We start from the raw sequence: 13,023 nt of genomic DNA, 5'->3' as shown, positions 1-13,023 counted from the left end.
TATTACAGGTCGAAGAAACTTGTAAAACTAAGTATAGAATCAATCTTTAGGGTGTTGTTATCATAAATCTTCCATAACGTTCCAACCGGAGAATTCCTTTGTGTCTGGAGAAGCCATGGAATGCAGGTCGATATCATGTGAAATGCGCGTAACCAGGAAATGGCTCTCTACCAGTAACCTGACTCATTCAGCTCTTATTCAGCCCCATAACACAGTAGAAGCCTCATTCAAGTTTCTAAAGATGGTTGACATCTAGTGGAAGCCCTAGAAAGTGCATCTTCATCCATATCCCACTGAGAATTCAATAGGGCCTGGGTTGAAAATCGACCAACCTCAGATTTCTCACTTCTTGTTTGGATTTCTTCTCAGGTTTTTGCCGGCCATATGAGTTCTGTTATACTCACAGACATCATTCAAACAGTTTTAGAAACTTCAGAGTGTATTCTATCCAATACTAATAATACTATGCATATATTAGCAACTGTGACTGAAGAGCAGGCCGCTTACTCTGGGCACCTCTGGGCACCTTTCATCCAAGCTACTCAATACTGCCCCTGCAGCCATAAGAAGTTTTAATTAACCTCTTATTGTTCCTTCTCCCCTCTTCTCGACTCTTTTCTACTCGACTTTCCCTCTCTCTCAATTCAATTCATTTCAATAGACTTTATTGACATGGCAAGTTAAATTACTTAACATGTCAAAGTATACAAATAACAAAAATGGTGGGACCAACAGCAATAGGAATAATAGTAGTGGAAATGGGATTACCATTAACAGCAACTACAACAACAATATTAATGAGAATAATAATAATACATTGAAGCAATAGTTGTAGACCAGTCTCAACATGACTGAGAAGCTACATGGCATGGTATGAAAACCAAAACAAAACTAAATGGGAAATATTATTGACATTACATAGCACTTTTCACTTTTCACTTTTCAGGTTGTAGCAGAAGAACACATTTGGTCTTTTCACCCATTAAATATTAGATCTTTGTCTCTCTCTCTCCTCTGGAGCAGAGTGAGCACAACGTGTCCTCTCTGGGCAGCCAGGTTTGCCTGTGACGACAGATCTCTATGGCCAGACTGTTCTCACTGTGTCTGTACCTAGTCAGTGTTTTCGATCAGTCACAGCGGTCGATAGTCTGCCAACATGACCTGTCTGTTTAGAGCCAAATAGCATTGAAGTTTACTTAGATTTTGTGTGATGTCTTTCCAATAGGTGATATCTTTTTATTTGTTATTTGTGAGGAGTTGGTTGGACCAGATTTTCTGAGTGCTGTCCTGAGGCTCTATGGGGCTGGTTTGGGTTATTGATCTGAGCTTTGGAACCAGCTCATATTTTTTTATTTTACCTTTATTTAACTAGGCAAGTCAGTTAAAGAACAAATTCTTATTTTCAATGACGGCCTAGGAAGAGTGGGTTAACTGCCTGTTCAAGGGCAGAATGACAGATTTGTACCTTGTCAGCTCGGGGGTTTGAACTTGCAACCTTTTGGTTACTAGTCCAACGCTCTAACCACTAGGCTACCCTGCCGCCCCAATGGGTGGACTCTTTTCTTATTTTATGATCACTTGTTTTTAGATGGTTGTAAAATTTGATGGCTCTTTTTTTCTATTTGAATACATGCGTTATTTGGTGGGTTTCTTCGCACTTGCAACACAGTCTTGCAAAACTCTGCATGCAGTATTTCGATTGGATGTTTGTCCCATTTGGTAAATTCATTATTAGAGAGGGGACTCCATACTTCACTGCCATATAGAGCAATTGGTTATTTTGCCAGATTCTAATTGGAATTTCGATTTTAATGTTCCTTTTAATGGCATAGAATGCTCTTCTTGCTTTGTCTCTCGGCTCTTTCACAGCCATGTGAAAGTTACCTGTGTTGCTGATATTTAGTCCTACATACGTGTAGTTTTTGGTGTGTTCTAAAAGAACTGTGTCAAATTAGAATTTATATTTGTCATCCTGATTTCTGGACATTTTACGGAATATCATTATATTCAGTTTTTTTAATTAACGGTCAAAGCCCAGGTCTGACCGAACCTGTGCAGATGATCTAGATCAGACATGGGCAAACTACGGCCCGCGGGCCACATACGGCCCGTTAGGCTTTTTAATCCGGCCCGCCGAATTTGTCCAAATTATAGTAAAAACCTCCTTTTTTCCCCTTTCCCTGCAATGCCCACGTTTCCCCAATAGATGGCGCACTCAAAACACATTGACCGTTGTTGGAGTGGCGCGTATTTCTCTTTATTTCACTTTAATTTTCACTTCGTTTCACGTCACCATTAAGCCCTTCTGTGAAAATGAGCGGACCAAAGAGAAGGAAAGTGGACAGCGAATGCCGAGTGTTTAATAAGGAGTGGACAACAAAATACTTCTTCACTGAAGTCCGATCAACGGCTGTATGTCTGATATGCCAAGAAGCTGTTGCGGTTTTCAAAGAGTACAATATCAGCCGTCACTTTGCCACGAAGCATGCAAACTATGCTAGCAAGCAGTCAACACAAGAACGGGCGGCTACTGCTCAGAGGTTGGCAGCTAATTTACAGAGTCAACAGAACTTTTTTCACCGACAAACTGCAATTCAAGAGTCAAGTACCAAGGCAAGTTATTTGCTGGCATTCAAATTAGCAAAGGCTAGCAAGCCTTTCTCCGAAGGCGAGTTTTTGAAAGAGTGCATGGTAGAGACAGCAGGTCTCTTGTGTCCGGAGAGCAAAGCCAAGTTTGAAAAAATCAGTTTAGCACGCAGGACAGTGACTCGCCGCGTGGAACTGATTGACGAAGATATAGTTAAACAAAAAGGCGGAGTCCTTTAAGTTATATTCACTAGCACTGGATGAAAGTAACGACATAAAAGACACTGCTCAGCTCCTAATTTTTATCCGAGGGATTAACGACAGTTTTGAGATAACGGAGGAGCTTTTGAGCATGGAATCACTGAAAGGGAAAACGCGAGGAGAGGACTTATATGAACAGGTGTCTGCTGTCATCGAGAGAATGAAGCTACCTTGGAGTAAACTTGCCAATGTCACCACGGATGGATCGCCAAATTTAACTGGAAAAAACATCGGGCTGCTGAAAAGAATCCAGGATAAAGTGAAAGAAGAAAACCCTGACCAGGATGTTATTTTACTTCACTGCATCATTCATCAGGAGTCTCTGTGTAAGTCTGTATTGCAGCTTAATCACGTCGTGGATCCAGTTGTAAAACTTGTTAACTTCATACGAGCAAGGGGACTTAATCATCGTCAGTTCATTACGTTCCTGGAAGAAACTAATGCGGATCACCAGGACCTAATTTACCACTCTCGCGTCCGCTGGTTAAGTTTGGGGAAAGTGTTTCAACGAGTCTGGGAGCTCAAAGACGAGATTCGCTCATTTTTTAATTTAATGGGGAAATCCGAAGATTTCCCCGAGCTGAGCGACACAAACTGGCTTTGTGACTTTGCGTTTGCTGTGGACATATTTTCACACATGAATGAGCTGAACGTGAAGCTACAAAGGGAAAGATCAGTTTGCGCACGACATGTACACAAATGTGAGAGCCTTCAAATCCAAGCTGGTTTTATTCTCCAGGCAAATGTCAAACAAATCTTTCGCACATTTCCCCACACTAGCCGTGCAGAAAGAGGCCGCCCGAAATGCGAAGAAATACTGCAAATCACTGGACGATCTGCACAGAGAATTTTGCCGTCGGTTCTGTGATTTTGAAAAAATTGACAAGTCACTTCAACTGGTGTCCTGTCCCCTGTCACAAGACCCCGAATCAGCACCGCAGGAGCTGCAATTGGAACTGATCGATCTTCAGTCTGACTCCGTCTCAAAGGAGAAGTTCAAGTCTCTTAAACTGAATGACTTTTACGCTTCACTTAACGAGACCGCCTGGTGTTGTTTGGCTCGACCTACGTGTGTGAGCAGACGTTTAGCGTCATGAAAATCAACAAAGCCCATCACAGATCCAAGTTAACTGACCAACACCTCAGATCTGTCCTGAGAATTGCCACAACAAAACTAACTCCAGACTTTGATGCACTGGCAAAAAAGGGAGACCAACAACACTGTTCCCACTGAAATGGTGAGTTTTTCTGCTGTGTTATGAAAAAATGCATATGGAAAGTTTGGAAGTGCGTCTTTTAATTAAGAGCAAGGCGCATTTACGCACAGCAGCGGTACAGTAGCTTAATTAACACGCCGCACATCGCTCTTAATTTAAATTTAAATTTTCAGCTGCAGGTAGGATATTTAATACAGCCTATGTCTGTGTGCTTGGCAACGATACACGTGTACTGTTTGCGCGTGAAGGCGAGGGCGTCCGTGGCGAGTTTGTAGAGCGCGCGGTCAGGACAATCCATCCATGATTTTGCGGAGTTTAACACAAGTAGATATTATTGAGCTTGAGTATTTCGTTGTGTAATAATATGTTTTGAATGTTGAAAGTGATTCCATTTTTCAATAAATGTTGATTTCTTTAACTTTGCACCTTCGATTGAAACTTATTAAAAACAGACGCAATCTTGATAAATCACAGTGCGTATGTTATTTTAATCTATTTACATTTCCTCCTCCCAGTATCTGCGAAATAGTATGTAAATGCCATATCTTGCATATTCCTTGAGACAACTTTATTAACTGATAAGGGCTATTTTTCACATTTGAAAGACAGTTAATAAATTGGGTTGTAGTGTTCTTACTGTGCTATGAGGTTTGCACACACTACATTTAATGCTTTAGTATATCCGGCCCAAACACTCCCTCCAAATGCTCCTGGCCCGGCCCCTCTGTCAAATTTTAGAACCCATTGTGGCCCGCGAGTCAAAAAGTTTGCCCACCCCTGATCTAGATGCTGCTTTAGCCCCTCCTTAGTGGGAGACAGGAGCACCAAGTCATATGCGCACAGCAGACACTCGATTTCAGTGTTGTGTAGGGTGAGAACAGGTGCTGCCGATTCTTCAAATGTTTTTTCAGATTGATTAAAAACTTCTTATGGCTGCAATCCCGTTAACGGGATGATATGACAACAGCCAGTGAAAGTGCAGGGTGCCAAATTAAAAAAACAGAAATCTCATAATTAAAACTCCTCAAACATACATGTATTTTATACCGTTTTAATGGTAATCTTGTTGTTAATCCCACCACAGTGTCCGATTTCAAATAGACTTTACAGCAAAAGCACCACAAACGATTATGTTAGGTCACCATCAAGCCACAGAAAAACACAGATCCCCAGCCAAAGTGAGGAGTTTCAAAAAGCACGAATACAGATCAAATTAATCACTAACCTTTGATGATCTTCATCAGATGACACTCATAGGATTTCATGTTACACAATACATGTATGTTTTGTTTGATAAAGTTCATATTTATCAAAATATAAGTTTACATTGGTGCGTTACATTCACTAGTTGTCACGCCCTGACCTGAGTATTCTTTGTTTTCTTTATATATTTTGATTAGGTCAGGGTGTGACATGGGTGATGTATGTGTTTTTGTACTGTCTATGGGTTTTGTAGGTTTATGGGGTTGTTTACCATCTAGGTGTTTATGTATGTCTATGGTTGCCTAGATTGGTTCTCAATTAGTGGCAGCTGTTTATCGTTGTCTCTGATTGGGAACCATATTTAGGCAGCCATCTTCTTTGTGTATTTCGTGGGTTATTGTCTATGTCTAGTTGCCTGTGTCTGCACGTTTGTAGTATAGTGTCACGTTCGTTTTGATATTTTGTTTGTTTGTTTAGTGTACTTCATGTTTGTTTTCATCTATCATTAAAAGGATGTATTCACATCACGCTGCGCTTTGGTCTCCTGACTACGACGTTCGTGACAGAATAACCCTCCAACAAAGGACCAAGCAGTGTGGTAAAAGGCAGCAGCAGCGATCGCAGTACTCATGGACTTGAGAGGAAATTCTGGAAGGCGGAGGACCCAGGGGAATATCGCCGCCCCAAGGCAGAGCTGGAGGCAGCAAAAGCAGAGAGGCGCCGGTATGAGGAGGCAGCACGGCAGCGCGGCTGGAAGCCCGAGAGGCAGCCCCAAAAATTGTCACTTGGAGCAGTCTGCGAAGTTGAGGGGTGAGTCTAAGATTGTCGAGGAGTTATTGGACAGATTGGAGGAGAGTGAACGGAGGGGAGATTATGAGACATTCGAGGAGTTGTTGATGAAATTGGAGGAGAGTGAAGAGAGAGAGCTGTTGGTTTGGCGTAGTATGCACGGCATTCGTCCTGAGGAGCGTGTTTGCTGTCCGATGCCATCTGTGTCAGTTCCTCGTACTCAGCCTGAAACTTGTGTTAAAGTTCCAGAAGATTTGATGCCGGCTATACACACCAGGTCTCCAGTACACCTTCACAACCCGGTGTGTCTTGTTCCTGCTTCTCGCGCTAATCCTGAGGTGCGTGTTCTCAGTCCGGTACCACCAGTACCGGTACCACGCACCAGGCCTATAGTGCGCCTCGGCAGTCCAATACGCCCTGTTCCTCTTCCCCGCACTCACCCTGAGGTGCGTGTTCTCGGCCCAGTACCACCAGTGCCGGCACCACGTACCAGGCCTATAGTGCGCCTCGGCAGTCCAGTACGCCCTGTTCCTCCTCCCCGCACTCGCCCTGAGGTGCGTGTCCTCGGCCCAGTACCACCAGTGCCAACACCACGCACCAGGCTTCCTGTGCATCTCCAGAGCCCGGTATGCCCTGTTCCTCCTCCCCGCACTCACCCTGAGTTGCGTGTCTCCGGCCCGGTACCACCAGTGCCGACACCACGCACCAGGCCTGTAGTGCACCTCGGCAGTCCAGTATGCCCTGTTCCTCCTCCCCGCACTCGCCCTGAGGTTCGTGTCCTCAGCCTAGTACCACCAGTGCCACGCACCAGGCCTACAGTGCGCCTCGCCAGTCCAGAGCGTCCAGCTACAGTACCCAGTCCAGAGCGTCCGGCTACAGTACCCAGTCCAGAGCGTCCGGCTACAGTACCCAGTCCAGAGCATCCGGCTACAGTACCCAGTCCAGAGCGTCCGGATACAGTACCCAGTCCAGAGCGTCCGGCTACAGTCTCCCTCCAGTCCGGATCCGCCAGATTCTCCCTCCAGTCAGCCAGGAGCCGCCAGCCAGCCAGGAGCCGCCAGAGCCGTCAACCACCCAGGAGCCGCCAGAGCCGTCAGCCAACCAGGAGCCGCCAGAGCTACCTATCACGCCGGCGATGCTGGAATCTCCCTCAGTCCAGAGGCGCCTTTCCATCCAGTGGCGCCCTCTACGATGATCTTCAGTCCGGGGCCCGCTGCGAGGGTCCCCGCTCCAGAGGCGCCACCTATGTGGGCCAAGACTGCGGTAGAGCGGGGTTTATCGTTGCTCTGATTGGGAACCATATTTAGGCCGCCATCTTCTTTGGGTATTTCGTGGGTTATTGTCCATGTCTAGTTCAAATCAAATCAAATCAAATGGGGCCACAGTGTCTCCTGACCCCTCCTGTCTCAGCCTCCAGTATTTATGCTGCAGTAGTTTATGTGTCGGGGGGCTGGGGTCAGTTTGTTATATCTGGAGTACTTCTCCTGTCCTATTCGGTGTCCTGTGTGAATCTAAGTGTGCGTTCTCTAATTCTCTCCTTCTCTCTTTCTTTCTTTCTCTCTCTCGGAGGACCTGAGCCCTAGGACCATGCCCCAGGACTACCCGACATGATGACTCCTTGCTGTCCCCAGTCCACCTGGCCATGCTGCTGCTCCAGTTTCAACTGTTCTGCCTTATTATTATTTGACCATGCTGGTCATTTATGAACATTTGAACATCTTGGCCATGTTCTGTTATAATCTCCACCCGGCACAGCCAGAAGAGGACTGGCCACCCCACATAGCCTGGTTCCTCTCTAGGTTTCTTCCTAGGTTTTGGCCTTTCTAGGGAGTTTTTCCTAGCCACCGTGCTTCTACACCTGCATTGCTTGCTGTTTGGGGTTTTAGGCTGGGTTTCTGTACAGCACTTTGAGATATCAGCTGATGTACGAAGGGCTATATAAATAAATTTGATTTGATATGTCTAGTTGCCTGTGTCTGCACGTTTGTAGTATAGCTTCACGTTCGTTTTGATATTTTGTTTGTTTCGTGTGTCATGTTATGTCTTGTCCCTGTGCTTTCCCTTCTCTTCGTTTCCCCCTGCTGGTCGTATTGGTTACTCTCTCTCGCTATCGTTCCGTTCCTGCTCCCAGCTGTTCCTCATTCTCCTAACGACCTCGTTTACTCTCTCACACCTGTCCCCTCTTTTGCCCTCTGATTAAGTCTCTATTTCTCTCTCTGTTTCTGCTTCTGTCCTTGTCGGATTCTTGTTTGCTTTGCCCTTGTCCCGTCCTGTCGTAATCTGCCTCTTCTTCAGATGCTGCGTGTGAGCAGGTGTCTCTGTCCTCTACGGCCCGCGCCTACCCAGAGGGACCTGCAGTCGGTTGCCGCTAGCCCTGCAATTCTCCTCTACTACTAGAAGGAGGACTCTCCTGCAAAGATAGAGGATTTATGTTTTCCCTGTTTGGACATCTCCTGTAAAGATTGAGGATTTATGTTTTCCCTGTTTGGACATTAAAAGACTCTGTTTCTGTTGAATCGCTGTTGGGTCCTTACTCATCTGCATAACAGAAGAATCCGACCAAGAATGGACCCAGCGACTTCGGATCCTCTCTACTCAGCCGTCGAGATCCAGGGAGCGATGCTAGGCAGACACGAGCAGGAATTGTCTGCTGCTCGACATGCCGTTGAGACCCTGGCCGCCCAAGTCTCCGACCTCTCGAAACATATTCACAATCTCCGCCTTGATCCACCGGCTACTTCCAGGGCTTCCGAGTCTCCGGAGCCCAGAATTAATAACCCACCGTGTTACTCTGGGGAGCCTACTGAATGCCGCTCGTTCCTCACCCAGTGTGATATTGTGTTCTCTCTCAGCCCAACACGTACTCCAGGGGTACAGCTCGTATCGCCTACGTCATATCTCTCCTTACAGGACGGGCTCGTGAGTGGGGCACGGCAATCTGGGAGGCAAGGGCTGAGTGTACTAACCAGTATCAGAACTTTAAGGAGGAGATGATACGGGTTTTTGATCGTTCAGTTTTTGGGAAAGAAGCTTCCAGGGTCCTGTCTTCCCTATGTCAAGGGAATCGATCCATAACGGACTACTCTATAGAGTTTCGCACTCTTGCTGCCTCCAGTGACTGGAACGAGCCGGCGTTGCTCGCTCGTTTTCTGGAGGGTCTCCACGCGGAGGTAAAGGATGAGATTCTCTCCCGGGAGGTTCCTTCCAGCGTGGATTCTTTGATTGAACTCGCTATTCGGATAGAACGACGGGTAGATATTCGTCACCGAGCTCGTGGAAGAGAGCTCGCGTTATCCGTTTCCCCCCTCTCCGCATCACTACCATCTTCCTCCAGTGGCTCAGGTGCTGAGCCCATGCAGCTGGGGGTATTCGCATCTCGACTAAGGAGAGGGAACGGAGAATCACCAACCGCCTCTGTCTCTATTGCGGTTCCGCTGGTCATTTTGTCATTTCATGTCCAGTAAAGCCAGAGCTCATCAGTAAGCGGAGGGCTACTGGTGAGCGCTACTACTCAGGTCTCTCCTTCAAGATCCTGTACTACCTTGTCGATCCATCTACGCTGGACCGGTTCGGCAGCTTCCTGCAGTGCCTTGATAGACTCTGGGGCGGAGGGCTGTTTTATGGACGAAGCCTGGGCTCGGGAACATGACATTCCTCTCAGACAGTTAGGGGAGCCCACGGCCATGTTCGCCTTGGATGGTAGTCCTCTCCCCAGTATTCAGCGTGAAACGCTACCTTTAACCCTCACTGTCTCTGGTAATCATAGCGAAACCATTTCTTTTTTGATTTTTCGTTCACCTTTTTCACCTGTTGTTTTGGGCCATCCCTGGCTAGTGTGTCATAATCCTTCTATTAATTGGTCAAGTAATTCTATCCTCTCCTGGAACGTCTCTTGTCATGTGAAATGTTTAATGTCTGCTATCCCTCCTGTTTCTTCTGCCCCCTCTTCACAGGAGGAGCCTGGTGATTTGACAGGGGTGCCGGAGGAATATCATGATCTGCGCACGGTCTTCAGTCGGTCCAGGGCCACCTCCCTTCCTCCTCACCGGTCGTATGATTGTAGTATAGATCTCTTTCCGGGTACCACTCCCCCGGGGTAGACTATATTCTCTGTCGGCTCCCGAACGTAAGGCTCTCGAAGATTATTTGTCTGTAGCTCTCGACGCCGGTACCGTAGTCCCTTCCTCCTCTCCCGCCGGAGCGGGGTTTTTTTTTGTTAAGAAAAAAGACGGGACCCTGCGCCCCTGCGTGGATTATCGAGGGCTGAATGACATAACGGTTAAGAATCGTTATCCGCTTCCCCTTATGTCTTCAGCCTTCGAGATCCTGCAGGGAGCCAGGTTTTTCACTAAGTTGGACCTTCGTAACGCTTACCATCTCGTGCGCATCAGGGAGGGGGACGAGTGGAAAACGGCGTTTAACACTCCGTTAGGGCATTTTGAATACCGGGTTCTGCCGTTCGGTCTCGCTAACGCTCCAGCTGTCTTTCAGGCATTAGTGAATGATGTACTGAGAGACATGCTGAACATCTTTGTTTTCGTTTACCTTGACGATATCCTGATTTTTTCACCGTCACTCCAGATTCATGTTCAGCACGTTCGACGTGTCCTCCAGCGCCTTTTAGAGAATTGTCTTTATGTGAAGGCTGAGAAGTGCGCTTTTCATGTGTCTTCCGTCACATTTCTCGGTTCTGTTATTTCCGCTGAAGGCATTCAGATGGATTCCGCTAAGGTCCAAGCTGTCAGTGATTGGCCCGTTCCTAAGTCACGTGTCGAGCTGCAGCGCTTTCTCGGTTTCGCGAATTTCTATCGTCGTTTCATTCGTAATTTCGGTCAGGTGGCAGCTCCTCTCACAGCCCTTACTTCTGTCAAGACGTGCTTTAAGTGGTCCGTTTCCGCCCAGGGAGCTTTTGATCTCCTCAAGAAGCGTTTTACATCCGCTCCTATCCTTGTTACACCTGACGTCTCTAGACAGTTCATTGTCGAGGTTGACGCGTCAGAGGTGGGCGTGGGAGCCATTCTGTCCCAGCGCTCCCATTCTGACGATAAGGTCCATCCTTGCGCGTATTTTTCTCATCGCCTGTCGCCGTCGGAACGTAACTATGATGTGGGAAACCGCGAACTGCTCGCCATCCGCTTAGCCCTAGGCGAATGGCGACAGTGGTTGGAGGGGGCGACCGTTCCTTTTGTCGTTTGGACTGACCATAAGAACCTTGAGTACATCCGTTCTGCCAAACGACTTAATGCTCGTCAGGCTCGTTGGGCGCTGTTTTTCGCTCGTTTCGAGTTCGTTATTTCTTATCGTCCGGGCTCAAAGAACACCAAGCCTGATGCTTTGTCCCGTCTCTTCAGTTCTTCAGTAGCCTCCACCGACCCCGAGGGGATTCTCCCTGAGGGGCGTGTTGTCGGGTTGACTGTCTGGGGAATTGAGAGGCAGGTAAAGCAAGCACTCACTCACACTCCGTCGCCGCGCGCTTGTCCTAGGAACCTTCTTTTCGTTCCCGTTCCTACTCGTCTGGCCGTTCTTCAGTGGGCTCACTCTGCCAAGTTAGCCGGCCATCCCGGGCGTTCGGGGTACGCTTGCTTCTATTCGCCAGCGTTTCTGGTGGCCCACTCAGGAGCGTGACACGCTCGTTTCGTGGCTGCTTGTTCGGACTGCGCGCAGACTAAGTCCGGTAACTCTCCTCCTGCCGGCCGTCTCAGACCGCTTTCCATTCCCTCTCGACCGTGGTCTCACATCGCCTTAGACTTTATTACCGGTCTTCCTTCGTCAGCGGGAAGACTGTTATTCTAACGGTTGTCGATAGGTTCTCTAAGGCGGCTCATTTTATTCCCTCGCTAAACTCCCTTCTGCTAAAGAGACGGCACAAATCATCATTGAGAATGTTTTCAGAATTCATGGCCTTCCGTCAGACGCCGTTTCGGACAGGGGTCCGCAATTCACGTCTCAATTTTGGAGGGAGTTTTGCCGTTTGATTGGGGCTTCCGTCAGTCTCTCTTCCGGTTTTCACCCCCAGTCTAACGGTCAAGCAGAACGGGCCAATCAGACGATTGGTCGCATCTTACGCAGTCTTTCTTTTCGAAACCCTGCGTCTTGGGCAGAACAGCTCCCCTGGGCAGAATACGCTCACAACTCGCTTCCTTCGTCTGCGACCGGGCTATCTCCTTTTCAGAGTAGCCTCGGGTACCAGCCTCCTCTGTTCTCGTCCCAGCTCGCCGAGTCCAGCGTCCCCTCCGCTCAGGCTTTTGTCCAACGTTGTGAGCGCACCTGGAGGAGGGTCAGGTCTGCACTTTGCCGTTATAGGGCGCAGACTGTGAGAGCCGCTAATAAGCGTAGGACTAAGAGTCCTAGGTATTGTCGCGGTCAGAGAGTATGGCTCTCCACTCGTAACCTTCCCCTTATGACAGCTTCTCGCAAGTTGACCCCGCGGTTCATTGGTCCGTTCCGTATTTCTCAGGTCGTTAATCCTGTCGCAGTGCGACTTCTTCTTCCGCGACATCTTCGTCGCGTCCACCCGGTCTTCCATGTCTCCTGTGTCAAGCCTTTTCTTCGCGCCCCGTTCGTCTTCCCCCCGTCCTTGTCGAGGGCGCACCTATCTACAGGGTTCGGAAGATTATGGACATGCGTCCTCGGGGCCGTGGTCATCAGTACCTAGTGGATTGGGAGGGTTACGGTCCTGAGGAAAGGAGTTGGGTTCCATCTCGGGACGTGCTGGACCGTTCGCTGATCGATGATTTCCTCCGTTGCCGCCAGGTTTCCTCCTCGAGTGCGCCAGGAGGCGCTCGGTGAGTGGGGGTACTGTCATGTTATGTCTTGTCCCTGTGCTTTCCCTTCTCTTCGTTTCCCCCTGCTGGTCGTATTGGTTACTCTCTCTCGCTATCGTTCCGTTCCTGCTCCCAGCTGTTCCTCATTCTCCTAACGACCTCGTTTACTCTCTCACACCTGTCCCCTCTTTTGCCCTCTGATT

The 13,023-nt window shown here is 48.0% G+C and overlaps 1 protein-coding gene across 1 annotated transcript in view; it reads left to right on the top strand.

Moving 5' to 3' along the window:
- Window positions 1-13,023, top strand: part of LOC115120723 (laminin subunit gamma-3-like) — a 235,120-nt gene that overhangs the window by 114,628 nt on the left and 107,469 nt on the right.

This window comes from Oncorhynchus nerka, linkage group LG4, assembly GCF_034236695.1.
Source record: "Oncorhynchus nerka isolate Pitt River linkage group LG4, Oner_Uvic_2.0, whole genome shotgun sequence".
In the NCBI taxonomy this organism is placed as follows: Eukaryota; Metazoa; Chordata; class Actinopteri; order Salmoniformes; family Salmonidae; genus Oncorhynchus; species Oncorhynchus nerka.
Note: the sequence above shows the minus strand (reverse complement) of the source record. Positions and strands in the feature narration are given on the sequence as shown.